The sequence below is a fragment of the Silene latifolia genome, chromosome 3, assembly GCF_048544455.1.
Source record: "Silene latifolia isolate original U9 population chromosome 3, ASM4854445v1, whole genome shotgun sequence".
NCBI lineage: Eukaryota > Viridiplantae > Streptophyta > Magnoliopsida > Caryophyllales > Caryophyllaceae > Silene > Silene latifolia.
Window position 1 is genome coordinate 91,779,546 of NC_133528.1, and position 27,934 is coordinate 91,807,479.

The window sequence follows — 27,934 nt, forward strand, 5'->3', positions numbered from 1 at the left end:
TTACCAACTCGTACTCGTTGCTTCGACCGCGATGCACCACATCCCGGTCATATTGCCAAGGTCGTCCTAATAGGACATGACATGAATCCATTGGTACAACATCGCATAGGATGTCGTCGTTGTAAGATCCCATGGTCAGCGTTACCTTTACTTGCTTAGTGATTTTCACTTTATTCTCGTCATCCAGCCAATGCAGGGCGTAAGGTTTTGGGTGAGGTGTCGTGGGTAGTTTCAATTTCTCCACCATCTCCTTTGAGGCGACGTTGGTGCAACTGCCTCCGTCAATGATTAGGCTACACCATTTGTCTTTCACTTGGCATTTGGTGTGGAATATTTGACCTCGTTGCTCCGTTTCCATGGGCGACGTTTGGGCTTGCAGGGTTCGGAGAACCAAAGCACAGTCATAACTAGGAGCGACGTAATCCTCGACGTTCTCGGCGTGTGCCTCTTCCTCTTCTCCTTCGAGATTAAAAATACCCTCGGTTCTTTCCTCTTCTTCGAACAGTTCATCACGACATTTCACGGCCTCTCTTAGTGTGATGGTTCGCTGACTCGGGCACGCATTTTTGAAATGTCCAAACCCTTGACATTTAAAACACCGAATCTGCGTGGAGTTATTCTCCTTTAAGGCGGGTGGTTTGATAGCAGCACTGGGGGTAGGCGTCGTCTTGGGATCGGTGGTGTTCCCCGTTGTGCTTGTCCTTGAGTTGTTCTCATTTTTCCAAGTCCGGCTATTCTCACCATAGGTGGTTGCCACCTTCGTCTTTCCTTGCGCCTCCACTTTGAGACACATACTACACAAGGTATCGAAATCTGAGTAATTCTGTAACTCGACAACATGGGCGATGTTGCGGTTTAGACCTCGTAGGAATCGCGCCATCCTTATGTCCTCATCTTCCACCAAGTCTCCCATTAAGGCTAGATTCTCAAATTCGTTGATGTAATCTAGGACACTCAGCCTTCCTTGGGCAAGATCGGTGATCTTACGATAGGTCGTGAGCCTATGCGTTGCGGGGACATATCTCTTCCGTAATTTTAGTTTAAGCGCGTGCCATGATGTTATCTTTGCTTTTCCGGCTCGAACCCTCCTGGTCTTAAGGCTTTCATACCATAATGAAGCCCCATTTCTTAACTTCAAAATAGCGTACTTGCAGCACTGTTCATCATCGAGACCCTTAAAATCAAACATCCGGTCTATTTGTCTTTCCCATTCAAGATAAGTCTCGGGATCCGTGCCTCCTGTGAACTCGGGTAGTTCACTCATTTTGAACTCGTCAATGACTCGTTCACGTCTAGGATGCCATTTGGGATCGTGTTCTTGTAAATTCTTTAAGGCCTTTTGAAGATCCTTGAGAAAGTTTGGATCGTCGAAGTTCATGTTTGGTGATTGGGGTTTTGTGTTTTCGAAAAGAAGGAAGTTTTTTTTTTTTTTTTTTTTTGTCAGTGAACAGTACCGTGAACAGTACCGTGAACAGTGATTTTCGTTTTTTTTTTTTTTTTTTTTTTTTTTTGTTCAATTCGTGCCTTCAAGATCCAATCGATTAAACCTCAACTTCCTTGCCGAGTTTAATCTTTGAACACCAAGCGCGTTGGATATTCAACTATCAACGGATTGGGACCTCCTTAGGACCGTCTTGATTTTTTTGGGGTGATCAAGAGCCGAAGCTCTGATACCATTTGATGCGTATACGTAGCGGAAGACTTAATTGTTTTGTTTTTGGGTTTTTGTTGTGCAAAAGATAAAGGATATTTGTTTCGATTCCTTGAGAAGAGATCGAAAACAATGGGATATTTGGTATCACTAGACCTATAGTGATAACAATGGGGAATTACTCGAAACGCGTCAAGCAATTCAATCTCAAACTGCGGAGCACGTCCTTAGTTTAAGGCAAGATTCGAAAGCCTCGACTCTTTGGAAAAAGATTGAAACCAACAAGTTTCTCTCTCTAAAATGTTTTTTCTTCAACTTTGGATGGTTACAAATGAGGGAGGCTAGGTCCTTTTATAGGAAAAAGTCCTTGGCCTCCAAGCAAAGCATTAAATGCTAGTTGTAAGTTCTAGGATGATTAGATGCATAGAACTTACAACCTAGACCTTTTGTCAAATCTTATTCAAACTATGTTGAAAAATGCAAAAATATAAGCTAGGATTCCTCTCCCTTGGTGCCGCCACATTCGGCCCTTTCTCCCCTTGTTCCCATTTGATTTTCTTTTGTTCCCACATGGCATCAAGGGGTGTGCGGATCTCGAGCTTCAACCGCGCATAATACCTCTCTTTTACGTAAACCCATCCAATTTTCATGCATAAAAAATGTGTTCTTTGGGCCTGGTTTTGATTGGTGCTCTATGTCGAGCACAACTTCTTCCATGGGGTCCATATCCGCGTCACAAAAAGGGGGACCTTTTGTTGTCATTTTCTCTTGGAAATCTTGCAATTATACTCACCGAAATGCTTTGCAATTTCCTGTCCCGATTTGAACAAAAACGGACAGCCCTTGGACCATTTTGGTTCAAACTCCCTTTGTTGAGAAAAGTTTGTCCTCAAACTTTCGCGGTTAAGAAAATGGTACAACAAAAGACGATTTCAAAAACAAATACAATTTCAGAAAAAATGTAGTATAGATGTTAAAGAGGGAGACAACAAGAGCCCATTCTAGTCAAGCACTTAGCAAAGACCGAACCCTCTTGTTAGCCAACTCGATTCAAGCATCACACAAGTGCTTGAACCAAAGCCAACACCCACAAATCAAGCCACGCACAGATTTGCGGTGTCACACCCTAGAACACCAAGGACCACCATTTCCCAAGATCGTCTTGGTTTAAGAAAACGCAAGAGCCGAAGCTCTGATACCACTTTGCACTAAAACGGCGAGGTGGTCCTTAATCAGCCCATTCTAGGCCAAAAACGCAGCAACCATACTACAAAAATTAACTCGAAAATGGGCTGTTTTGGAGTAGTATTTTCTCGGTTTTGGGAGGGGGCTGTTTTGGGAGGTTTTATTTGAAACATAAAATGAAAGATATGACTTAAACAAGATCACAAAGCATGTTTAAGCCTATGATAATACTCTTCCAAAGCACTAAGCAAATGAAAAGAGTTCATCTCCAAACACTAAGTAATGGAGGTTGTTCAAGCACAAAGCAATGAACTAATGAAAGGGTTTTCAAAAACCTCATATTCTCATTCTCATAAACTTCAAATCTGAAATTATTACAAGGGATAGGTGCTCTTTAAATAGAGGCTCAAATTACATCCAAACCATCCATCTAAAAGTAAATCTAAAGGCTACAAATTAAAGAGCAAATGGACAAAAGTACAAGTTGAATTTTTACACCTAAAACCAATTCTTGTGAGCCAAAAAGGACGCTGATGGCAGCAGCAATTGATGACAAAAATCAGCAGCTTTGGATGTGTTTGGCAGCTTGTAATGTTTCCCATTGGTCTTTAATTGTTTTGGCACCTTTAGGAGACAAAAAGGGGGACCTTTTGTTGTCATTTTCTCTTGGAAATCTTGCAATTATACTCACCGAAATGCTTTGCAATTTCCTGTCCCGATTTGAACAAAAACGGACAGCCCTTGGACCATTTTGGTTCACTCGATTTGACCGATGACCCGTCGCGGGACTCGGGTCGAGGGTTTGTCTTTGAGGTGAGATTGGTTGTTATTGGAGGTTTTATGTTATGCCTTGATATTTGTAATTATCATTTCACATGTTGGTTATTGGATGCTTTGGATGCCTTATGCTTGAGTCTTGTTGCCTCTTTGCCATTTTAGCTTATTCTCATGAATTATGAGATTAACGGTTAGCTGGGATTTGGATTATTATTGATATTGGCGATATTGTTGGATTGTCAGCTAAATATGCTCTTGCGTAACCTTTCATATGCTAGGGTGTGTATGATCATTTGAGTGTGCAAGTTTGGACTCTTTGCCTCTCTTATGGTTAATTGGGTGTCCTACTTGTCTTGTGTGGTGTGGGCTAAAGTATTCAAGCTGGGACTAGCTGGGACTAGGTCCTAGGTGAGTATTTCAGCCTTCATCATAGATAGGTCTTTATAGTCTTTGACGAGTGTATGTTCACTGCTCAATAGCCTTTGTGTTCCTGACTTGGTGGGTTTATATCCAAGTTGGGGCATGACCTCGTTACTTATTTTGAGAGTAAGTGGTCAGCTTAAGTACTAGCCAACCCTTTGGTGGACTCCTTAGGGTACTCACATTGTTTTATAAAATTGTGGGTCTTGGGTGTGGTGGTGTGTATCCGCATGTCTAGGTCTGCGCAGATTTAGGACTAGGGTTGTGTTGTGTCTTGGCCATGTTTTTATAGAACCTCTGAGCCAGGATACCGGTTCGATTACCTTCCCTACCTCGTGGTATAGACTCGAGTTACAAAGTGACTATTGACCGTGCTAAGAACTTATGCCTGTCTTTGATATATTGTCCTTTCTTGTTTGATGATTCTATGAATCATAGAAGGTGAGATGCAAGCCGGCTATGGTTGATAGAGTTTGGATTCCTGGATGTTATGTGATTCACATGATAGTGTAGAGTCGGTCTAGTATTCGCATGCTAGGACTATGTGTTGTTATATTGTTGTTCACATGATAAGCACGATTGTCTAGCATCTATATGCTAAGGCTATGTGTGATTCGTATTCATATTCTTATGTTTACATGTTATATTAATTATGACATTTCGTGGCTGGGAGAACTCGGAGTTACTCCCCACTGACTGTGGCTTTCGTATTTGTATAAAATGCGAATGACAGGTAGGTGATGCATATATGGGGTACATGGACGAGCTAGCGAGCAAAGTAACCTTGGAACCTAGATTGGCTTTATTTTATTGTGACCCTTAAACACTTTTTTATGTCACATACATTTTAGGGACATATGTCTCCCTCTTTACATTTGGTTGTATAATTTGCTATTCGCGACTTTAGCGATGGTTATGTTATGACACTTCTAGTTAGACCTTGTATGTTTGACACCTTCCAATTTGGATATGTTTATAACAGGTTCAGGTTTTAAAATTACAGGTTTTTACCCAATTGAACCTATTACAAACATATCCATGCAGTTTTATTCTAGAATTACGTGTTTACTTTTCCGCGATAAGTGAGGGTGTCACAGTTGGTATCAGAGCATATTTGCTCCCGACGCACGTTTGTGCACCCCAATATAAATAACTTGACCTTAAAATAATAAACTTGAGAGATGGGTAAGATGGGTAGATGTAGGATCTTATGTTGTAGTCTCTTTGTGTAAGCTTTTTGTCCTTGTTTATTAGTGAATGTGGCTCGTTGTGTGTCCTTGCTCATTAATAAATGTGACTCGTTGTGTGAACCATTTGTCTTTGTTCATTAGCCCTTGTGACTCGTTGTTTGAACCATTTGTCCTTATTTATTAGTGAATGTGACTCGTTGTGTAAACCATTTGTCCTTGTTCATTAGTCTTTGTTACTCGTTGTGTTAAACAATTGTAATTGTTCATTAGTCCATGTGACTCATTGTGTGAACCATTTGTCCTTGTTCATTAGCCCTTGTGACTCGTTATGTGAACCATATGTCCTTGTTCATTAGTCTTTGTGACTCGTTGTGTTTAACAATTGTAATTGTTCATTAGTTGATGCGAATTGAGCAGCGGATTATAGAGCGATTTGGACAGTGTTGAGGACTGTTCGTACTAGGTACGCACAGACCTGGAATTGTTTGATTAAGACAATAAGAACTATTAAAATAACGGACTGTTTTTGGCGAACCGAACGTACTAGGTACAACCCGTTCTGGTTTTTGTGAATAAAAGGTATAGTGTTTGAACAAGCAAGACCTATTACTTGATCAAGGTGAGTGAGATCAAGACCTATTGATCAACAACTCGAGAATTTTAATTAGAATCGCGTTCTAACTAAAACCAGTTTTGTTTCTACGCAAGAAACGATTTTGTAAACACAAGTTTTCTGAAATTTCTTAGATGTTTTATTCAAGCAAATGAAGGCATTATATAGCCCTCCAAATGAGCCGTGCAAGAGCTAGCAAAGTGAAGAGTTAGTCATTCACTCTCCACTTAATTACAATCATTAAGACTCCTAGTTCAATGAACTTAGACAACCATAAATTAGACTAACATTTTATTGTAAAACATAATCTGAAATGTAAAGCTAAAAACGTGAAATTGGTCCGTCCTCCTTGGATTGCGTGCCATCCCCATCAGCTCCCATGCTCTACACTTAGTAAATTAACAAAAGAAGGATAATTGTAGCTCCTAGGCTGAAAATTACGGACCAACATCAGACCTTCCCCTTGAGTGTTCATAACCAACTCGTCCAGCCCTATCAACTAACTCCGAGTCATTAGCTTGGTTCGCATCATCCTCTCCCCCTTGAAAAGGAATTGACCTCAATTCAGCTAGGCCATCGTCATCCAAGTAAGGAGAGAGATCACCAACATTAAAAGTGGCGTGAACACCATAATCACCGGGAAGTTCAACCTTGTAAGCATTGTTGTTGACTCGACCCATGATTTTGTAAGGACCCTCCGCTCTAGGCATGAGTTTATTCTTTCGTTTACTAGGAAAACGCTCCTTTCTCAAGTGCACCCAAACCAAGTCTCCAACCTCAAACACCCTCCGCTTCCTTTATTTGTTGGACTTGTGTTGATAGGCAGCATGCACGGTTTCAATTTTGGCCCGGACTTGCTCATGGAGTTTCAACATTGTTTTCCACTTTGATGCGGCGTCTTTATGTACCATTTCATCCTTTTGCTTTTGGAGTTCCTTTGTTTCTTCGGGATTACATTGATAGGCAGCCTTATCCGGGAGAGATGAGCCCGGAATAAGGTCAACTTGGTGATCAATACCCCGAATAGGAGGCAAACCAATCTGCAAATCATCGGGTAATACATCACTAAACTCCGTAAGGAGTTTTTCAACTCGGCCATTTTCCTGCAAAACAACATTAGAACTCGAATTTTCTTTAGCAACCAGTAAGAAACCTCGCTCACCATCATCAATAGCACGCCTCATGTCCCGTTCTCCAATCAACAACGACAAACCAGCCTTGGGAACCGTGTTAGTAACAGAAACACGACTGTTTTGAGGTGATAGAGGCTTGAGCACAATTCGTTTCCCCTTATACCTCAATTCATACTCATTACACCTTCCCCGATGCAATACATCCCGATCAAATTGCCAAAGCCGACCCAACAAGATATGACAAGCATCCATGAGCATAACATCACACAAAATCTCATCAACATACGAACCCATAGTTAAGTTCACACGGGCCTGTTTCGTGACCTTAACACTACTACCATTATCAAGCCAATGCAACTCATAAGGACGAGGATGTTTTGTGGTCTTAAGACTCAATTTAGACACCATTTCAGTAGAGGCAACGTTAGTACAACTCCCTCCATCGATAATTAGACTCACCCATCTATCATTCACCTTACAATTAGTATGAAACAGTTGGTTGGTTTATTTGTCCCGACTCAATTGGTTTAGAATCAACTTTCAAAGTTCGCAAAACCAAATTAGTATTGACATTAGGTGCCTCATAACTCTCTACTTCTTCTTCCCCTTCCTCATTATCATTAGAAATCAGAAACTCATCCATTTGTTCCTCCTCGGCCAACAATTCATCCCGACACTCTAAGGCTTCTCTTAAGGTCACAACTCGTTGATTAGGACACGCACTTTGATAATGACCGAATCCTTGACACTTAAAGCATCGAACCTTAGCCAAACTAGTCTCTTTTCCCGGGGTTTTAGAGGACTGACCAGCGGTGTTTTTAGGGCTGCCAGTCGAGGTGTTAGACACGGCCTGGTTTATTGGAGTACCAACAAATTTAGACTCGGGTTTAGACCATGATTTTGGCTCACTCGATTCTGAACTCGACCCTCCCCCATATTTAGGCTTCCCTTGTGACTCTACTTTCAGACAAAGACCAACAAGAGTATCAAAATCAGAATAGGGATATAACTCAACAGAACTAGCAATGTTATAATTCAATCCACGCAAAAATCGAGACATTTTATGCTCTTCTATTTCCTCCAATTCACCCATAATAGCAAGATTCTGAAATTCATCTAAATACTCGCTAACACTCAATTTGCCTTGTCTAAAATCAGCGATTTTGCGATAAGTAGACAGCCTATGGGTCGATGGTACATACCTTTTCCGTAGTTTGCGTTTTAGGGACACCCAAGAATCAATTTTCTCCTTGCCTTCTCGGACCCTCTTAGCCTTCATCGCCTCATACCACAACGATGCTCCTTTGCTCAATTTCAGAATTGCAAACCTACACCTCTTGTCATCATCCAAGTCTTTAAAATCGAATAAACGATCGATTTTCCGTTCCCACTCCAAATAGGCCTCGGGATCAGCCCCCCCAACGAATTCAGGAAGATCACTCGCTTTGAATGCGTCAATAATTCGTTCTCCTCTCCTAGGTTGCCAACGCTCATCAGTTTCACGAGCATGTTTCAAGGCTTCCCGTAATTGATGAATGAATTCTGGACTGTTGAAATCCACCGACATAGTTAAACAAGGATCAAGAGCCGAAGCTCTGATACCACAAATGATGCGAATTGAGCAGCGGATTATAGAGCGATTTGGACAGTGCTGAGGACTGTTCGTACTAGGTACGCGCAGACCTGGAATTGTTTGATTAAGACAACAAGAACTATTAAAATAACGGACTGTTTTTGGTGAACCGAACGTACAAGGTACGACCCGTTCTGGTTTTTGTGAATAAAAGGGATAGTGTTTGAACAAGCAAGACCTATTACTTGATCAAGGTGAGTGAGATCAAGACCTATTGATCAACAACTCGAGAATTTTAATTAGAATCGCGTTCTAACTAAAACCAGTTTTGTTTCTACGCAAGAAACGATTTTGTAAACACAAGTTTTCTGAAATTTCTTAGATGTTTTATTCAAGCAAATGAAGGCATTATATAGCCCTCCAAATGAGCCGTGCAAGAGCTAGCAAAGTGAAGAGTTAGTCATTCACTCTCCACTTAATTACAATCATTAAGACTCATAGTTCAATGAACTTAGACAACCATAAATTAGACTAACATTTTATTGTAAAACATAATCTGAAATGTAAAGCTAAAAACGTGAAATTGGTCCGTCCTCCTTGGATTGCGTGCCATCCCCATCAGCTCCCATGCTCCACACTTAGTAAATTAACAAAAGAAGGATAATTGTAGCTCCTAGGCTGAAAATTACGGACCAACATCAGACCTTCCCCTTGAGTGTTCATAACCAACTCGTCCAGCCCTATCAACTAACTCCGAGTCATTAGCTTGGTTCGCATCATTAGTCCATGTGACTCGTTGTGTGAACCATTTGTCCTTGTTCATTAGCCCTTGTGAGTCGTTGTGTGAACCATTTGTCCTTGTTCATTTGTCTTTGTAACTTGTTGTTTTAAACAATTGTAATTGTTCATTAGTCCATGTGACTCGTTGTATGAACCATTTGTTCTTGTTTATTAGTAACTGTAACTCGTTGTGTAAACCATTTGTCCTTGTTCATTAGTCCTTGTGACTCGTTGTGTGAACTATTTGTCCTTATTCATTAGCCCTTGTGACTCATTGTGTGAACCATTTGTCTTTGTTTATTAGTAAATGTGACTCGTTGTGTGAACCATTTTTCCTTGTTCATTAGTCCTTTTGACTCGTTGTGTAAGCTATTTGTCATTGTTTATTAGTGAATGTGGCTCGTTGTGTGTCCTTGCTCATTAATAAATGTGACTCGTTGTGTGAACCATTTGTCTTTGTTCGTTAGCCCTTCTGACACGTTGTGTGAACCATTTGTCCTTATTTATTAGTGAATGTGACTCGTTGTGTAAACCATTTGTCTTTGTTCATTAGTCTTTGTTACTCGTTGTGTTAAACAATTGTAATTGTTCATTAGTCCATGTGACTCATTGTGTGAACCATTTGTCCTTGTTCATTAGCCCTTGTGACTCGTTATGTAAACCATATGTCCTTGTTCATTAGTCTTTGTGACTCATTGTGTTAAACAATTGTAATTGTTCATTAGTCCATGTGACTCGTTGTGTGAACCATTTGTTCATGTTCATTAGCCCTTGTGACTCGTTGTGTGAAACATTTGTCCTTGTTCATTGGTCCTTATGACTCGTTGTGTAAACCATTTGTCCTTGTTTATTAGTGAATGTGAATCGTTGTGTGAACCATTTGTCCTTGTTCATTAGTGAATGTGACTCGTTGTGTGAACCATTTGTCCTTGTTCATTAGCCCTTGTGACTCGTTGTGTGAACCATTTGTCCTTGTTCATTAGTTTTTGTGACTCATTGTGTTAAACAATTGTAATTGTTCATTAGTCCATGTGACTTGTTGTGTGAACCATTTGTCCTTGTTCATTAGCCCTTGTGACTCGTTGTGTGAACCATTTGTCCTTGTTCATTTGTCTTTGTGACTTGTTCTTTTAAACAATTGTAATTGTTCATTAGTCCATGTGACTCGTTGTATGAACCATTTGTCCTTGTTCATTAGTAATTGTAACTCGTTGTGTAAACCATTTGTCCTTGTTCATTAGTCCTTGTGACTCGTTGTGTGAACTATTTGTCCTTGTGCATTAGCCCTTGTGACTCATTATGTGAACCATTTGTCTTTGTTTATTAGTAAATGTGACTCGTTGTGTGAACCATTTTTCCTTGTTCATTAGTCCTTTTGACTCGTTGTGTAAGCTATTTGTCATTGTTTATTAGTGAATGTGGCTCGTTGTGTGTCCTTGCTCATTAATAAATGTGACTCGTTGTCTGAACCATTTGTCTTTGTTCATTAGCCCTTGTGACTCGTTGTGTGAACCATTTGTCCTTATTTATTAGTGAATGTGACTCGTTGTGTAAACCATTTGTCCTTGTTCATTAGTCTTTGTTACTCGTTGTGTTAAACAATTGTAATTGTTCATTAGTCCATGTGACTCATTGTGTGAACCATTTGTCCTTGTTCATTAGCCCTTGTGACTCGTTACGTGAACCATATGTCCTTGTTCATTAGTCTTTGTGACTCGTTGTGTTTAACAATTGTAATTGTTCATTAGTCCATGTGACTCGTTGTGTGAACCATTTGTCCTTGTTCATTAGCCCTTGTGACTCGTTGTGTGAACCATTTGTCCTTGTTCATTAGCCCTTGTGACTCATTGTGTGAACCATTTGTCTTTGTTTATTAGTAAATATGACTCGTTGTGTGAACCATTTGTCCTTGTTCATTAGTCCTTTTGACTCGTTGTGTAAGCTATTTGTTCTTGTCTATTAGTGAATGTGGCTCGTTGTGTGTCCTTGTTCATTAGTGAAGGTGACTCGTTGTGTGAACCATTTGTCTTTGTTCATTAGCCCTTGTGACTCGTTGTGTGAACCATTTGTCCTTGTTTATTAGTGAATGTGACTCGTTGTGTAAACCATTTGTCCTTGTTCATTAGTCTTTGTTGCTCGTTGTGTTAAACAATTGTAATTGTTTATTAGTCCATGTGACTCGTTATGTGAACCATTTGTCCTTGTTTATTAGTGAATGTGACTCGTTGTGTGAACCATTTGTCCTTGTTCATTAGTCTTTATGACAAGTTGTGTTAAACAATTGTAAGTGTTCATTAGTCCATGTGACTCGTTGTGTGAACCATTTGTTCTTGTTCATTAGCCCTTGTGACTCGTTGTGTGAACCATTTGTCCTTGTTCATTAGTCTTTCTGACTCGTTGTGTTAAACAATTGTAATTGTTCATTAGTCTAAGTGACTCGTTGTGTGAACTATTTGTCTTTTTTTATTATTAAATGTGACTCGTTGTGTGGATAATTTATCCTTGTTCATTAGCCCTTGTGACTCGTTCTGTAAACCATTTGCCCTTGTTTATTAGTCCTTGTGACTCGTTTTGTTAAAATAATTGTCCTTGTTCATTAGTCCATGTAACGCGTTGTGTGAACCATTTGTCCATATTCATTAGCCCTTGTGACTCGTTGTGTGAACCATTTGTCCTTGTTCATTAGTCCTTTTGACTCGTTGTGTAAGCCATTTGTCCTTGTTTATTAGTGAATGTGACTCGTTGTGTGAACCATTTGTCCTTGTTCATTAGCCTTTGTGACAAGTTTTGTTAAACAATTGTAATTGTTCATTAGTCCATGTGACTCGTTCTGTGAACCATTTGTTCTTGTTCATTAGCCCTTGTGACTCGTTGTGTAAACCATTTGTCCTTGTTTATTTTAAATGTGACTCGTTGTGTAAACCATTTGTCCTTGTTCATTAGTCTTTGTTACTCGTTGTGTTAAACAATTGTAATTGTTCATTAGTCCATGTGACTTGTTGTGTGAACCATTTGTCCTTGTTCATTAGCCCTTGTGACTCGTTGTGTGAACCATTTGTCCTTGTTCATTTGTCTTTGTGACTTGTTGTTTTAAACAATTGTAATTGTTCATTAGTCCATGTGACTCGTTGTATGAACCATTTGTCCTTGTTCATTAGTAATTGTAACTCGTTGTGTAAACCATTTGTCCTTGTTCATTAGTCCTTGTGACTCGTTATGTGAACTATTTGTCCTTGTTCATTATCCCTTGTGACTCATTGTGTGAACCATTTGTCTTTGTTTATTAGTAAATGTGACTCGTTGTGTGTGCCATTTGTCCTTGTTCATTAGTCCTTTTGACTCGTTGTGTAAGCAATTTGTCCTTGTTTATTAGTGAATGTGGCTCGTTGTGTTTCCGTGCTCATTAATAAATGTGACTCGTTGTGTGAACCATTTGTCTTTGTTCATTAGTCCTTGTGACTCGTTGTGTGAACCAGTTGTCCTTATTTATTAGTGAATGTGACTCGTTGTGTAAACCATTTGTCCTTGTTCATTAGTCTTTGTTACTCGTTGTGTTAAACAATTGTAATTGTTCATTAGTCCATGTGACTCATTGAGTGAACCATTTGTCCTTGTTCATTAGCCCTTGTGACTCGTTATGTGAACCATATGTCCTTGTTCATTAGTCTTTGTGACTCGTTGTGTTAAACAATTGTAATTGTTCATTAGTCCATGTGACTCGTTGTGTGAACCATTTGTCCTTGTTCATTAGCCCTTGTGACTCATTGTGTGAACCATTTGTCCTTGTTCATTAGTCCTTTTGACTCGTTGTGTAAGCCATTTGTCCTTGTTTATTAGTGAATGTGACTCGTTGTGTGAACCATTTGTCCTTGTTCATTAGCCTTTGTGACAAGTTTTGTTAAACAATTGTAATTGTTCATTAGTCCATGTGACTCGTTTTGTGAACCATTTGTTCTTGTTCATTAGCCCTTGTGACTCGTTGTGTAAACCATTTGTCCTTGTTTATTTTAAATATGACTCATTGTGTAAACAATTTGTCCTTGTTCATTAGTCTTTGTTACTCGTTGTGTTAAACAATTGTAATTGTTCATTAGTCCATGTGACTTGTTGTGTGAACCATTTGTCCTTGTTCATTAGCCCTTGTGACTCGTTGTGTGAACCATTTGTCCTTGTTCATTTGTCTTTGTGACTTGTTGTTTTAAACAATTGTAATTGTTCATTAGTCCATGTGACTCGTTGTATGAACCATTTGTCCTTGTTCATTAGTAATTGTAACTCGTTGTGTAAACCATTTGTCCTTGTTCATTAGTCCTTGTGACTCGTTATGTGAACTATTTGTCCTTGTTCATTATCCCTTGTGACTCATTGTGTGAACCATTTGTCTTTGTTTATTAGTAAATGTGACTCGTTGTGTAAACCATTTGTCCTTGTTCATTAGTCTTTGTTGCTCGTTGTGTTAAACAATTGTAATTGTTTATTAGTCCATGTGACTCGTTATGTGAACCATTTGTCCTTGTTTATTAGTGAATGTGACTCGTTGTGTGAACCATTTATCCTTGTTCATTAGTCTTTATGACAAGTTGTGTTAAACAATTGTAAGTGTTCATTAGTCCATGTGACTCGTTGTGTGAACCATTTGTTCTTGTTCATTAGCCCTTGTGACTCGTTGTGTGAACCATTTGTCCTTGTTCATTAGTCTTTCTGACTCGTTGTGTTAAACAATTGTAATTGTTCATTAGTCTAAGTGACTCGTTGTGTGAACTATTTGTCTTTTTTTATTATTAAATGTGACTCGTTGTGTGGATAATTTATCCTTGTTCATTAGCCCTTGTGACTCGTTCTGTAAACCATTTGCCCTTGTTTATTAGTCCTTGTGACTCGTTTTGTTAAAATAATTGTCCTTGTTCATTAGTCCATGTAACGCGTTGTGTGAACCATTTGTCCATATTCATTAGCCCTTGTGACTCGTTGTGTGAACCATTTGTCCTTGTTCATTAGTCCTTTTTACTCGTTGTGTAAGCCATTTGTCCTTGTTTATTAGTGAATGTGACTCGTTGTGTGAACCATTTGTCCTTGTTCATTAGCCTTTGTGACAAGTTTTGTTAAACAATTGTAATTGTTCATTAGTCCATGTGACTCGTTACGTGAACCATTTGTCCTTGTTCATTAGCCCTTGTGACTCGTTGTGTAAACCATTTGTCCTTGTTTATTTTAAATGTGACTCGTTGTGTAAACCATTTGTCCTTGTTCATTAGTCTTTGTTACTCGTTGTGTTAAACAATTGTAATTGTTCATTAGTCCATGTGACTTGTTGTGTGAACCATTTGTCCTTGTTCATTAGCCCTTGTGACTCGTTGTGTGAACCATTTGTCCTTGTTCATTTGTCTTTGTGACTTGTTGTTTTAAACAATTGTAATTGTTCATTAGTCCATGTGACTCGTTGTATGAACCATTTGTCCTTGTTCATTAGTAATTGTAACTCGTTGTGTAAACCATTTGTCCTTGTTCATTAGTCCTTGTGACTCGTTATGTGAACTATTTGTCCTTGTTCATTATCCCTTGTGACTCATTGTGTGAACCATTTGTCTTTGTTTATTAGTAAATGTGACTCGTTGTGTGAGCCATTTGTCCTTGTTCATTAGTCCTTTTGACTCGTTGTGTAAGCAATTTGTCCTTGTTTATTAGTGAATGTGGCTCGTTGTGTTTCCGTGCTCATTAATAAATGTGACTCGTTGTGTGAACCATTTGTCTTTGTTCATTAGTCCTTGTGACTCGTTGTGTGAACCAGTTGTCCTTATTTATTAGTGAATGTGACTCGTTGTGTAAACCATTTGTCCTTGTTCATTAGTCTTTGTTACTCGTTGTGTTAAACAATTGTAATTGTTCATTAGTCCATGTGACTCATTGAGTGAACCATTTGTCCTTGTTCATTAGCCCTTGTGACTCGTTATGTGAACCATATGTCCTTGTTCATTAGTCTTTGTGACTCGTTGTGTTAAACAATTGTAATTGTTCATTAGTCCATGTGACTCGTTGTGTGAACCATTTGTCCTTGTTCATTAGCCCTTGTGACTCATTGTGTGAACCATTTGTCCTTGTTCATTAGTCCTTTTGACTCGTTGTGTAAGCCATTTGTCCTTGTTTATTAGTGAATGTGACTCGTTGTGTGAACCATTTGTCCTTGTTCATTAGCCTTTGTGACAAGTTTTGTTAAACAATTGTAATTGTTCATTAGTCCATGTGACTCGTTCTGTGAACCATTTGTTCTTGTTCATTAGCCCTTGTGACTCGTTGTGTAAACCATTTGTCCTTGTTTATTTTAAATGTGACTCATTGTGTAAACCATTTGTCCTTGTTCATTAGTCTTTGTTACTCGTTGTGTCAAACAATTGTAATTGTTCATTAGTCCATGTGACTTGTTGTGTGAACCATTTGTCCTTGTTCATTAGCCCTTGTGACTCGTTGTGTGAACCATTTGTCCTTGTTCATTTGTCTTTGTGACTTGTTGTTTTAAACAATTGTAATTGTTCATTAGTCCATGTGACTCGTTGTATGAACCATTTGTCCTTGTTCATTAGTAATTGTAACTCGTTGTGTAAACCATTTGTCCTTGTTCATTAGTCCTTGTGACTCGTTATGTGAACTATTTGTCCTTGTTCATTATCCCTTGTGACTCATTGTGTGAACCATTTGTCTTTGTTTATTAGTAAATGTGACTCGTTGTGTGAGCCATTTGTCCTTGTTCATTAGTCCTTTTGACTCGTTGTGTAAGCTATTTGTCCTTGTTTATTAGTGAATGTGGCTCGTTGTGTTTCCTTGCTCATTAATAAATGTGACTCGTTGTGTGAACCATTTGTCTTTGTTCATTAGTCCTTGTGACTCGTTGTGTGAACCAGTTGTCCTTATTTATTAGTGAATGTGACTCGTTGTGTAAACCATTTGTCCTTGTTCATTAGTCTTTGTTACTCGTTGTGTTAAACAATTGTAATTGTTCATTAGTCCATGTGACTCATTGAGTGAACCATTTGTCCTTGTTCATTAGCCCTTGTGACTCGTTATGTGAACCATATGTCCTTGTTCATTAGTCTTTGTGACTCGTTGTGTTAAATAATTGTAATTGTTCATTAGTCCATGTGACTCGTTGTGTGAACCATTTGTCGTTGTTCATTAGCCCTTGTGACTCGTTGTGTGAACCATTTGTTGTTGTTCATTTGTCTTTGTGACTTGTTGTTTTAAACAATTGTAATTGTTCATTAGTCCATGTGACTCGTTGTATGAACCATTTGTCCTTGTTTATTAGTAATTGTAACTCGTTGTGTAAACCATTTGTCCTTGTTCATTAGTCCTTGTAACTCGTTGTGTGAACTATTTGTCCTTGTTTATTAGCCCTTGTGACTCATTGTGTGAACCATTTGTCTTTGTTTATTAGTTAATGTGACTCGTTGTGTGAACCATTTGTCCTTGTTCATTAGTCCTTTTGACTCGTTGTGTAAGCTATTTGTCCTTGTTTATTAGTGAATGTGGCTTGTTGTGTTTCCTTGCTCATTAATAAATGTGACTCGTTGTGTGAACCATTTATCTTTGTTCATTAGCCCTTGTGACTCGTTGTGTGAACCATTTGTCCTTGTTTATTAGTGAATGTGACTCGTTGTGTAAACCTGGAGCGTATACGGAGCGGAAGATTTAATTGTGGATTCAAGTGAGACGTAAGATCCGAATGCACTAGGTGCAACCCGACCAGTTCGTGTCACATGGTGTGATATTGGCGTAGCGGAAATCTTTTTGTTTTTGGTTTTGTGTTTATGTTGTGCAAGAATAAAAGGATATTTGCTTCGATTTCTTGTGAGGAGATCGAACCAATGGGATATTTGCTATCACTAGACCTATAGCGATAACAATGGGGAATTACTCGAAAACGCGTCAAGTAATTCAACTTAAACTGCGGAGCACGTCCTTAGTTCAAGGCAAGACTCGAAAGCATCGACTCTTTGAAAAACATTGAAACACAAGTTTCTCTCTCTAAAGGTTTTTCTTAGTTCTTGGATTGATTTACAAATGAGGAGGCTAGGTCCTTTATATAGGACAAAAGCCTTGGCCTCCAAGCAAGCATTTAATGCTAGTTTTTAAGTTATAGGATGAATGAATACATAGAACTTACAACCTAGACCTTTTTGTCAACTTTTATTCAAACTAGGTTGAAAATGCAAAAATATAAAATTTGGATTCTTCCCCCCTTGGTGCCGCCACATTTCGGCTCCTCCAATTGTTCCCACACGGCATTTCTCTTGTTCCCACATGGCATCAAGGTTCTCGCGGGTCTTGAGCTTTAATCGCACATATTTCCTTTCTTTTATATGAGCCCATCCAATTTTTGTGTGCGAATATGCATTACTTGGGCGTGGTTTTGCTTGGTCCTCTAAATTGAGCACAACCTCTTTCATGGGGTCGATATTCGCATCAGGTCGTTTATTAATCGTCCCGCCATACGCATCAAATTCTCTCCCTTAAAAAAGAATTATCCTCAATTCTTTGCCTCAGTATGCCGGGATCAAAGATGAATATTATAAATCCAAACAAACCCGAGCACATAGTCGAATCATATTTGATGCCGCCAAGATCAAGACAAATCTGGAAGTTAGATTCAAACTTGATTAAGAACATGAAGCAGTTTGCGCACCCCGTTGATCTCTTCTTCAGCTCATCATCTTCAATGTAGTCTTCATGTTTATCCATCTCTAGTGATTTGAAATTGTAATGATTATTGTAAGTCAAAACCATTTTGTGCCATCTTTGCTTGCGCTTTACTTTCTTGTGATTTCCTTCCCACCACCTTTCATGCACAATTCTACCAACATCCAAATAGTGGTTGCTTGAAACAACAAGATCATCATGAGCTTCCATGAAAATTGACCTCAATAAGAAATTAGAGTTCCCACCATGTAGCTTCTCATCAATGTATTTGTCAATTGGTGATTGATACGGTTCTTTAACTCGATACGGTTACCACCTTCGTATCACATCCTGCACGTCTCTTTGTAGTTGGGGCCAATGAAAATGCTCTTTGAGAATATCTATAGTTTTGTTTACCCCCAAAAGTCCTCCAAGTCCACCTTCATGAGCTTCTCGAATAAGGAGTTCCCGAGTTGGAAGTTTTGGAACACAAAGTCTATTACCTTTGAAGAGGAAACCATCTGGAATAATGAACTCATCATGAGTTCCGGACTTGCAAATCTCGAAGGTTTCTCCAAAGTCGGGATCATGCTCGTAGTAATCCTTCAATGCCTCAAATCCAAGTAATCGGACATCGAGCGCGTTCAATAATGAGTACCGTCGTGAGAGAGCATCGGCCACCACATTACTCTGGCCACGTTTATACTTTGATGAAAAGTGAAAGGATTGTAGGAACTCCACCCACTTGGCATGCCGTGGGTTTAAATTTTGTTGTCCATTGATGTGCTTTAGTGATTCGTGGTCCGAAGGTAGGATGAAATGACTCGGCCAAAGGTAGTGACTCCAATGTTGAAGAGCTCTCACGATAGCATAAAATTCTTTGTCGTACGTCGAGTAATTGAGCCGGGCTCCATTCAATTTCTCGGAGAAATAAGCGATGGGTCGCTTTCCTTGTATTAGTACGGCTCCAATTCTAACACCGCTTTCGTCACTTTCCACCTTGAATGGTTGAGTGAAATATGGGAGTGTCAATAAAAGGTGCCTCGCAAAGTTTTTGAATAATCATCTCGAACGCCTTTTGAGCAGTCGGGGTCCATACGAAGGTTCCCCTTTTCGTACACTCGGTGATAGGACTAGTAATGGTACTAAGGTCCCGAATGAACCTCTGATAGAATGATGCGATTCCATGAAATGATCGGACCTATGTGGTGGTCTTAGGAGTAGGCCATGCCTTGATTGCTTCAATTTTGATTAGTTCCACCGGAACCCTGTCTTTAGATACCATATAGTCGAGAAAGATGACACTCTCGACCCACAACGACCACTTCTCCTTCTTTTCGTAGAGTTTCTGCCCTCGAAGTATGTCGGACACCTCTCTAAGGTGTAGGGAATGTTCTTTCTCAGTTCGACTGTACCCTAAAATGTCATCCAAATAGATGACAACAAATCCGCTCAAGAAAGGTTTGAGTACCTCGTTCATGAGTCGCATAAAAGTACTCGGAGCATTGGTCAATCCGAATGGCATGACGGTCCACTCGTACAACCCATGTCTAGTCTTGAACGTGGTTTTCCACTTATCCCTTTCTCTCATTCGCATCTGGTGACAACCACTCCTCAAGTCGTTCTTAGAAAAGATCTCGGACCCATGTAACTCATCAAGCATGTCGTTAAGCCTTGGGGTAGGAAAACGATACTTGATAGTTATGTTGGTCATGGATTGACTATCAATGCACATTCGCCACGTCCCATCCTTCTTTGGGACAAGTAGAGTAGGGACGGCACATGGAATCAGGTTTTCATGAACATAGCCTCGATTCATTAGCTCCTCCATTTGTCGTTGCAGCTCTTTTGTTTCCATTGGATTGCATTGATAGGCCGCTTTGTTCGGTAACGAAGCTTCGGGAATGAGATCAATTTGGCGTTCGATCCCTCTAATAGATGGTAAACCAGCGGGTAGTTTCTTGGAGAAAACATTCTTGATTTCCTCATCCGAGATTGGTACAAGATTAGGATTGTCTTGAGTTGCATCGTCATAACTTGCATGATCACTTTCTTCCATGTGAGTTTCGTCATAAACTTCTTCCAATTCTTCATCAAAAACAATTGGTAGGTTTAGATCAAATAAAGAAGTACCTCTTGTATGAGGTTCATACAAGTTGGAAAATATGTCATCTTCGATCACATCTTTAATTTGATCATCATCACTCAATAGCTCCATAATCTCGCCCTTTTCTCTTTCTTCGAGATTGAACACATCACCCAATCGTTCCTCCTCATCAAACAACTCATCCCGATAAGCAACAGCGTCTCTCAAGGTATTCAATCGTTCATTTGGACACGCGCTTTGATAGTGCCCAAACCCCGGACACTTTAAACATCGTACTTTGGAGAGACTTGTTTCCTTAGAATCGGGCGCTCTTGCCGCGGAACTAGGGGTGGCAGCCGACTTGGGTTCGCCAACACTACTCTTCGGACTCCCTTGGTTGAGATTGGTGATCTTACGATAAGTCGCAAGCATATAAGTTGTTGGAACATATTTCTTGCGCAATTTGCGTTTAAGAGAATCCCAAGATGATAATTTCTCTTTTCTAGCGCGAGCACGCCTTGCTTTCAAACTCTCGTACCATAGTGAAGCCCCTCCACTAAGTCTTCGAATAGCGTACTTGCAGCATTTCGCGTCATCCAGACCTTTGAAATCAAACATTCGTTCGATTTGTCTCTCCCAATGGAGATAATCCTCGGGGTCCGTGCCTCCCATGAACTCGGGTAATTCACTTACTTTGAACTCTTCCACGGTTCGTTCTCGTCTAGGCACTCACTTGGAATCGGCTTCTTGTAAATTCTTCAAGGCTTTTTGAAGATTTTTAAGAAAGCTGGGATCGTCGAAGTCCATGTTGGTAATCTTGGTTTGAAGTTTCGGATTTCATCCTTTTTTTTTGTTTTTTTTTGTTCAATCCGTGCCTTAAAGATCCAACCGATTAAACCTCAACTACCTCGTTGAGTTTAACCTTTGAATACCAATCGCGTTGGATATTTAACTACTAATTGATTGGGACCTCCTTAGGACCGTCTTGATTTTTTTGGGGTGATCAAGAGCCGAAGCTCTGATACCACTTGGAGCGTATACGGAGCGGAAGATTTAATTGTGGATTCAAGTGAGACGGAAGATCTGAATGCACTAGGTGCAACCCGACCAGTTCGTGTCACTTGGCGTGATATTGGCAAAGCGGAAGTCTTTTTGTTTGGTTTTTGTGCTTATGTTGTGCAAGAATAAAAGGATATTTGCTTCGATTTCTTGTGAGGAGATCGAACCAATGGGATATTTGCTATCACTAGACCTATAGCGATAACAATGGGGAATTACTCGAAAACGCGTCAAGTAATTCAACTTAAACTGCGGAGCACGTCCTTAGTTCAAGGCAAGACTCGAAAGCATCGACGCTTTGAAAAAGATTGAAACACAAGTTTCTCTCTCTAAAGGTCTTTCTTAGTTCTTGGATTGATTTACAAATGAGGAGGCTAGGTCCTTTATATAGGACAAAAGCCTTGGCCTCCAAGCAAGCATTTAATGCTAGTTGGTAAGTTCTAGGATGAATGAATATATAGAACTTACAACCTAGACCTTTTTGTCAACTTTTATTCAAACTAGGTTGAAAATGCAAAAATATAAAATTTGGATTCTTCCCCCCTTGGTGCCGCCACATTTCGGCTCCTCCAATTGTTCCCACACGGCATTTCTCTTGTTCCCACACGGCATCAAGGTTCTTGCGGGTCATGAGCTTTAATCGCACATATTTCCTTTCTTTTATATGAGCCCATCCAATTTTTGTGTGCGAATATGCATTACTTGGGCGTGGTTTTGCTTGGTCCTCTAAATTGAGCACAACCTCTTTCATGGGGTCGATATTCGCATCAGGTCGTTTATTAATCATCCCGCCATACGCATCAAAACCATTTGTCCTTGTTCATTAGTCTTTGTTTCTCGTTGTGTTAAACAATTGTAATTGTTCATTAGTCCATGTGACTCGTTGTGCGAACCATTTGTCCTTGTTCATTAGTCTTTGTGACAAGTTGTGTTAAACAATTGTAAGTGGTCATTAGTCCATGTGACTCGTTGTGTTAAACAATTGTAAGTGTTCATTAGTCCATGTGACTCGTTGTGTGAACCATTTGTTCTTGTTCATTAGCCCTTGTGACTCGTTGTGTGAACCATTTGTTCTTGTTCATTAGTCTTTCTGACTCGTTGTGTTAAACAATTGTAATTGTTCATTAGTCCAAGTGACTCGTTGTGTGAACTATTTGTCTTTTTTTATTAGTAAATGTGACTCGTTGTGTGGATAATTTATGCTTGTTCATTAGCACTTGTGACTCGTTCTGTAAACCATTTGCCCTTGTTCATTAGTCCTTGTGACTCGTTTTGTTAAAATAATTGTACTTGTTCATTAGTCCATGTAACGCGTTGTGTGAACCATTTGTCCAAGTTCATTAGCCCTTGTGACTCGTTGTGTGAACCATTTGTCCTTGTTCATTAGTCCTTTTGACTCGTTGTGTAAGCCATTTGTCCTTGTTTATTAGTGAATATGACTCGTTGTGTGTCCTTGTTCATTAGTGAATGTGACTCGTTGAGTGAACCATTTGTCTTTGTTCATTAGCCCTTGTGACTCGTTGTGTGAACCATTTGTCCTTGTTTATTAGTGAATGTGACTCGTTGTGTATACCATTTGTCCTTGTTCATTAGTCTTTGTAACTCGTTGTGTTGAACAATTGTAATTGTTCATTAGTCCATGTGACTCATTGTGTGAACCATTTGTCTTTGTTCATTAGCCCTTGTGACTCATTGTGTGAACCATATGTGCTTGTTCATTAGTCTTTGTGATGCGTATACGGAGCGGAATATTTAATTGTGAAATCAAGTGAGGCGAAAGATCCGAATGCACTAGGTGCAACCCGACCAGTTCGTGTCACTTGGCGTGATATGGGCGAAGCGGAAGTCTTTTTGTTTGGTTTTTGTGTTTATGTTGTGCAAGAATCAAAGGATATTTGCTTCGATTTCTTGTGAAGAGATCGAACTAATGGGATATTTGTTATCAATAGACCTATAGCGATAATAATGGGGAATTACTCGAAAACGCGTCAAGTAATTCAACTTAAACTGCGGAGCACGTCCTTAGTTCAAGGCAAGACTCGAAAGCATCGACTCTTTGAAAAGATTGAAACACAAGTTTCTCTCTCTAAAAGGTTTTCTTAATTCTTGGATGATTATAAATGAGGGAGGCTTGGTCATTATATAGGGACAAAAGCCTTGGCCTCCAAGCAAGCATTAAATGCTAATTTGTGAGTTTCTAGGATGAATGAACATAGAACTCACAAACTAGACTATTTTGTCAACTTTTATTCTACCTAGTTTGAAAATACAAAAAACTAAAAATAGGATTCCTCTCCCCTTGTTGGTGCCGCCACCCCCCTTTGTTCCCACACGGTTTCGAGATTTCCGCGGGTCTTGAGTCTCGATCGCACATATTTCCGTTTCTTTTATTTGAGCCCATCCAATCCTTGTGTGTGAATAATGTATTATTTGGGCTTGGTTTTGCTTGGTCCTCAAAATTCAGCACAACCTCTTCCATGTGGTTGATTTACGCCTCTTCTTTTGGGGCGGCACATTTGGACCACACAGTTCTTAGTGCGTTCCCACGCGGGTCTCGTTTTCTTGAGTCGAGATCATGCATACTTCTTGAATTTTAGGGTACAAGAACTCTTTCACTGCTACTCAATTATTCATAAACTTGTCTTTGACTTTTATGATGCTTGGTCGTTTATTAAGCGTCCCGCCATACGCATCATATTCTCTCCCTTAAAAAGAATTGTCCTCAATTCTTTGCCTCAGTATGCCGGGATCAAAGATGAATATTATAAACCCGAACAAGCCCGAACACGTAGTCGAATCATCTTTGATGCCACTGGGATCAAAACAAATCTGGAAGTTAGATTCAAACTTGATTAATAACATGAAGCAGTTTACGCACCCCGTTGATCTTTTCTTCAGCTCATCATCTTCAATGTAGTCTTCATGTTTATCCATCTCCGGTGATTTGAATTTGTAATGAGTATTGTAAATCACAACCATTTTGTGCCATCTTTGCTTGTGCTTTACTTTCTTGTGATTTCCTTCCCACCACCTTTCATGCATAATTCTACCAAAATCCAAATAATGGTTGCTCGAAGCAACAAGATCATCATGAGCTTCCATGAAAATTGACTTCAATAAGAAATTAGAGATCCCACCATGTAGCTTCTCATCAATGTATTTGTCAATTGGTGATTGATACGGTTCTTTGACTTGATACGGTTCCCACCTTCGTATCACATCCTGCACATCTCTTTGCAGTTGAGGCCAATGAAAATGCTCTTTGAGAATATCTACAGTTTTGTTTACTCCGAAATGTACTCCAAGTCCACCCCCATGAGCTTCTCGAATAAGGAGTTCCCGAGTTGGAAGTTTTGGAACACAAAGTCTATTACCTTTGAAGAGGAAACCATCTGGAATAATGAACTGATCATGAGTTCCGGACTTGCAAATCTTGAAGGTTTCTCCAAAGTCGGGATCATGCTCGTAGTAATCCTTCAATGCCTCAAATCCAAGTAATCGGGCATGGAGCACGTTCAATAATGAGTACCATCGTGAGAGAGCATCGGCCACCACATTACTCTTGCTACGTGTATACTTTGATGAAAAGTGAAAGAATTGTAGGAACTCCACCCACTTGGCATGCCGTGGGTTTAACTTTTGTTGTCCATTGATGTGCTTCAGTGATTCGTGGTCCGAGTGCAAGATGAAATGACTCGGCCAAAGGTAGTGACTCCAATGTTGAAGAGCTCTCACGATATCATAAAATTCTTTGTCGTACGTCGAGTAATTGAGCCTGGCTCCATTCAATTTCTCGGAGAAATAAGCGATGGGTCGCTTTCCTTGTATTAGTACAGTTCCAATTCCAACACCGCTTGCGTCACATTCCATCTCGAATGGTTGGGTGAAATCTGGGAGTGCCAATAAAGGTGCCTCGCAAAGTTTTTGAATAATCGTCTCGAACGCCTTTTGAGCAGTCGGGGTCCATACGAAAGTTCCCCTTTTCGTACACTCGGTGATAGGACTAGTAATGGTACTAAAGTCCCGAATGAACCTCCGATAGAATGATGCGAGTCCATGAAATGATCGGACCTCCGTGGTGGTCTTAGGAGTAGGCCATGCCTTGATTGCTTCAATTTTGATTTGTTCCACCGAAACCCTGTCTTTAGATACCATATAGTCGAGAAAGATGACACTCTCGACCCACAACGACCACTTCTCCTTCTTTTCATAGAGTTTCTGCCCTCGAAGTATGTCGAACACCTCTCGAAGGTGTAGGGAATGTTCTTTCTCAGTTCGACTGTACCCCCAAAATGTCATCCAAATAGATGACAACAAATCCGCTCCAGAAAGGTTTGTGTACCTCGTTCGTGAGTCGCATAATAGTACTCGGAGCATTGGTCAATACGAATGGCATGACGGTCTACTCGTACAATCCATGTCTAGTCTTGAACGTGGTTTTCCACTTATCCCTTTCTCTCATTCGCATCTGGTGATAACCACTCCTCAAGTCGATCTTAGAAAAGATCTCGGACCCATGTAACTCATCAAGCATGTCGTTAAGCCTTGGGGTAGGAAAACGATATTTGATAGTTATGTTGGTAATGGCTTGACTATCAATGCACATTCGCCACGTCCCATCCTTCTTTGAGACAAGTAGAGTAAGGATGGCACATGGAATCAGGTTTTCACGAACATAGCCTCGATCCATTAGCTCCTCCATTAGTCGTTGCAACTCTTTTGTTTCCATTGGGTTGCATCGATAGGCCGCTTTGTTCGGTAACGAAGCTTCGGGAATGAGATCAATTTGGCGTTCGATCCCTCTAATAGATGGTAAACCAGCGGGTAGTTCCTTGGGAAAGACATCCCTGAATTCCTCATCCGAGTTGGGCACAAGATTAGGATTATCTTGAGTTGCATCGTCATAACTTGTATGACCACTCTCTTCCACGTGAGTTTCATCATAAACTTCTTCCAATTCTTCATCAAAAACAATTGGTAGATTTGGATCAAATAAAGAAGTACCTCTTGTATGAGGTTCATACAAGTGGGAAAATATGTCATCTTCGATCAAATCTTTAATTTGATCATCATCACTCAATGGCTCCATAATCTCACCCTTTTCTCTTTCTTCGAGATTGAACACATCACCCAATCGTTCCTCCTCATCAAACAACTCATCCCGACACGCAACAAGAACTCTCGAGGTAATCAATCATTTATTTGGACACGTTCTTTGATAATGCCCAAACCCCGGACACTTTGAACATTGTACTTTGGAGAGACTTGTTTCCTTAGAATCGGGCGTTCTTGCCGTGGAACTAGGGGTGTCAGCCGACTTGGGTTCGCCAACACTACTCGTCGGACTCCCTTGGTTGAGATTGGCGATCTTACGATAAGTCGCAAGCGTATAAGTTGCTGGAACATATCTCTTGCGCAATTTGCGTTTAAGAGAATCCCAAGATGATAATTTCACTTTTCCAGCGCGAGCACGCCTTGCTTTCAAACACTCGTACCATAGTGAAGCCCCTCTACTAAGTCTTCGAATAGCGTACTTGCAGCATTTCGCGTCATCCAGACCCTTGAAATCAAACACTCGTTCGATTTGTCTCTCCCATTTGAGATAAGCCTCGGGATCCGTGCCTCATGTGAACTCGGGTAGTTCACTTACGTTGAACTCGTCAATGACTCGTTCTCGTCTAGGCTGCCATTTGGAATCGGCTTCTTGCAAATTCTTCAAGGCCTTTTGGAGACTCTTAAGAAAGTTGAGATCGTCGAAGTCCATGTTGATAATAATTTTCCTTGAAGTTTCGGATCTCTCCTATTTTTTTTGGTGATGAACAGTACCGTGAACAGTACCGCGTGAACAGTGATTTGTTTTTTTTTTTATTTTTATGTTTTTTTTGTTCAATCCGTGCCTTAAAGATCCAACCGATTAAACCTCAACTACCTCGTTGAGTTTAACCTTTGAATACCAATCGCGATTGGATATTTAACTACTAATTGATTTGGACTTACTTAGGACCGTCTTGATGTTTTTAAGGTGATCAAGAGCCGAAGCTCTGATACCACTTGATGCGTATACGGAACGGAAGATTTAATTGTGAAATCAAGTGAGGCGAAAGATCCGAATGCACTAGGTGCAACCCGACCAGTTCGTGTCACTTGGCGTGATATGGGCGACGGAAGTCTTTTTGTTTCGTTTTAGAGTTTATGTTGTGCAAGAATAAAAGGATATTTGCTTCGATTTCTTGTGAAGAGATCGAACCAATGGGATATTTGCTATCACTAGACCTATAGCGATAACAATGGGGAATTACTCGAAAACGCGTCAAGTAATTCAACTTAAACTGCGGAGCACGTCCTTAGTTCAAGGCAAGACTCGAAAGCATCGACTCTTTGAAAAGATTGAAACACAAGTTTCTCTCTCTAAAAGATTTTTCTTAATTCTTGGATGATTACAAATGAGGGAGGCTTGGTCCTTATATAGGACAAAAGCCTTGGCCTCCAAGTGCACTAAAACGGCGAGGTGGTCCATAATCAGCCCAAAACAGTTTCAAAAACGCAGCAAGAACACCAACAAAAAGCAAGCTAGAACAAGGTTTAAAAACACACGGAATGCAAAAATGCAATGGACCGTTGCATTCAACAACTTAAAACAAGAAAATAACATTACAAGAACTTGAAATAACCATGAAAACAACAGACCAAAGGACTGTTTAAACGACACAACAAGGGATAAAAACGAGACTTAACAGTCCCACGGACTGTTTAAAAGACACAAAACAGGCTGTTTTTTGGGAGTTTGTTTGCTCTCG

The 27,934-nt window shown here is 39.9% G+C and overlaps 1 long non-coding RNA gene across 1 annotated transcript; it reads left to right on the forward strand.

Annotated features, from left to right (window-relative positions):
• The first annotated feature begins 2,450 nt into the window (after nucleotides 1-2,450).
• Nucleotides 2,451-27,934, forward strand: LOC141647776 (uncharacterized). Its single transcript, XR_012545838.1, has 2 exons — nucleotides 2,451-2,872; nucleotides 27,646-27,934. It is a non-coding gene; the product is annotated as an uncharacterized LOC141647776 (long non-coding RNA).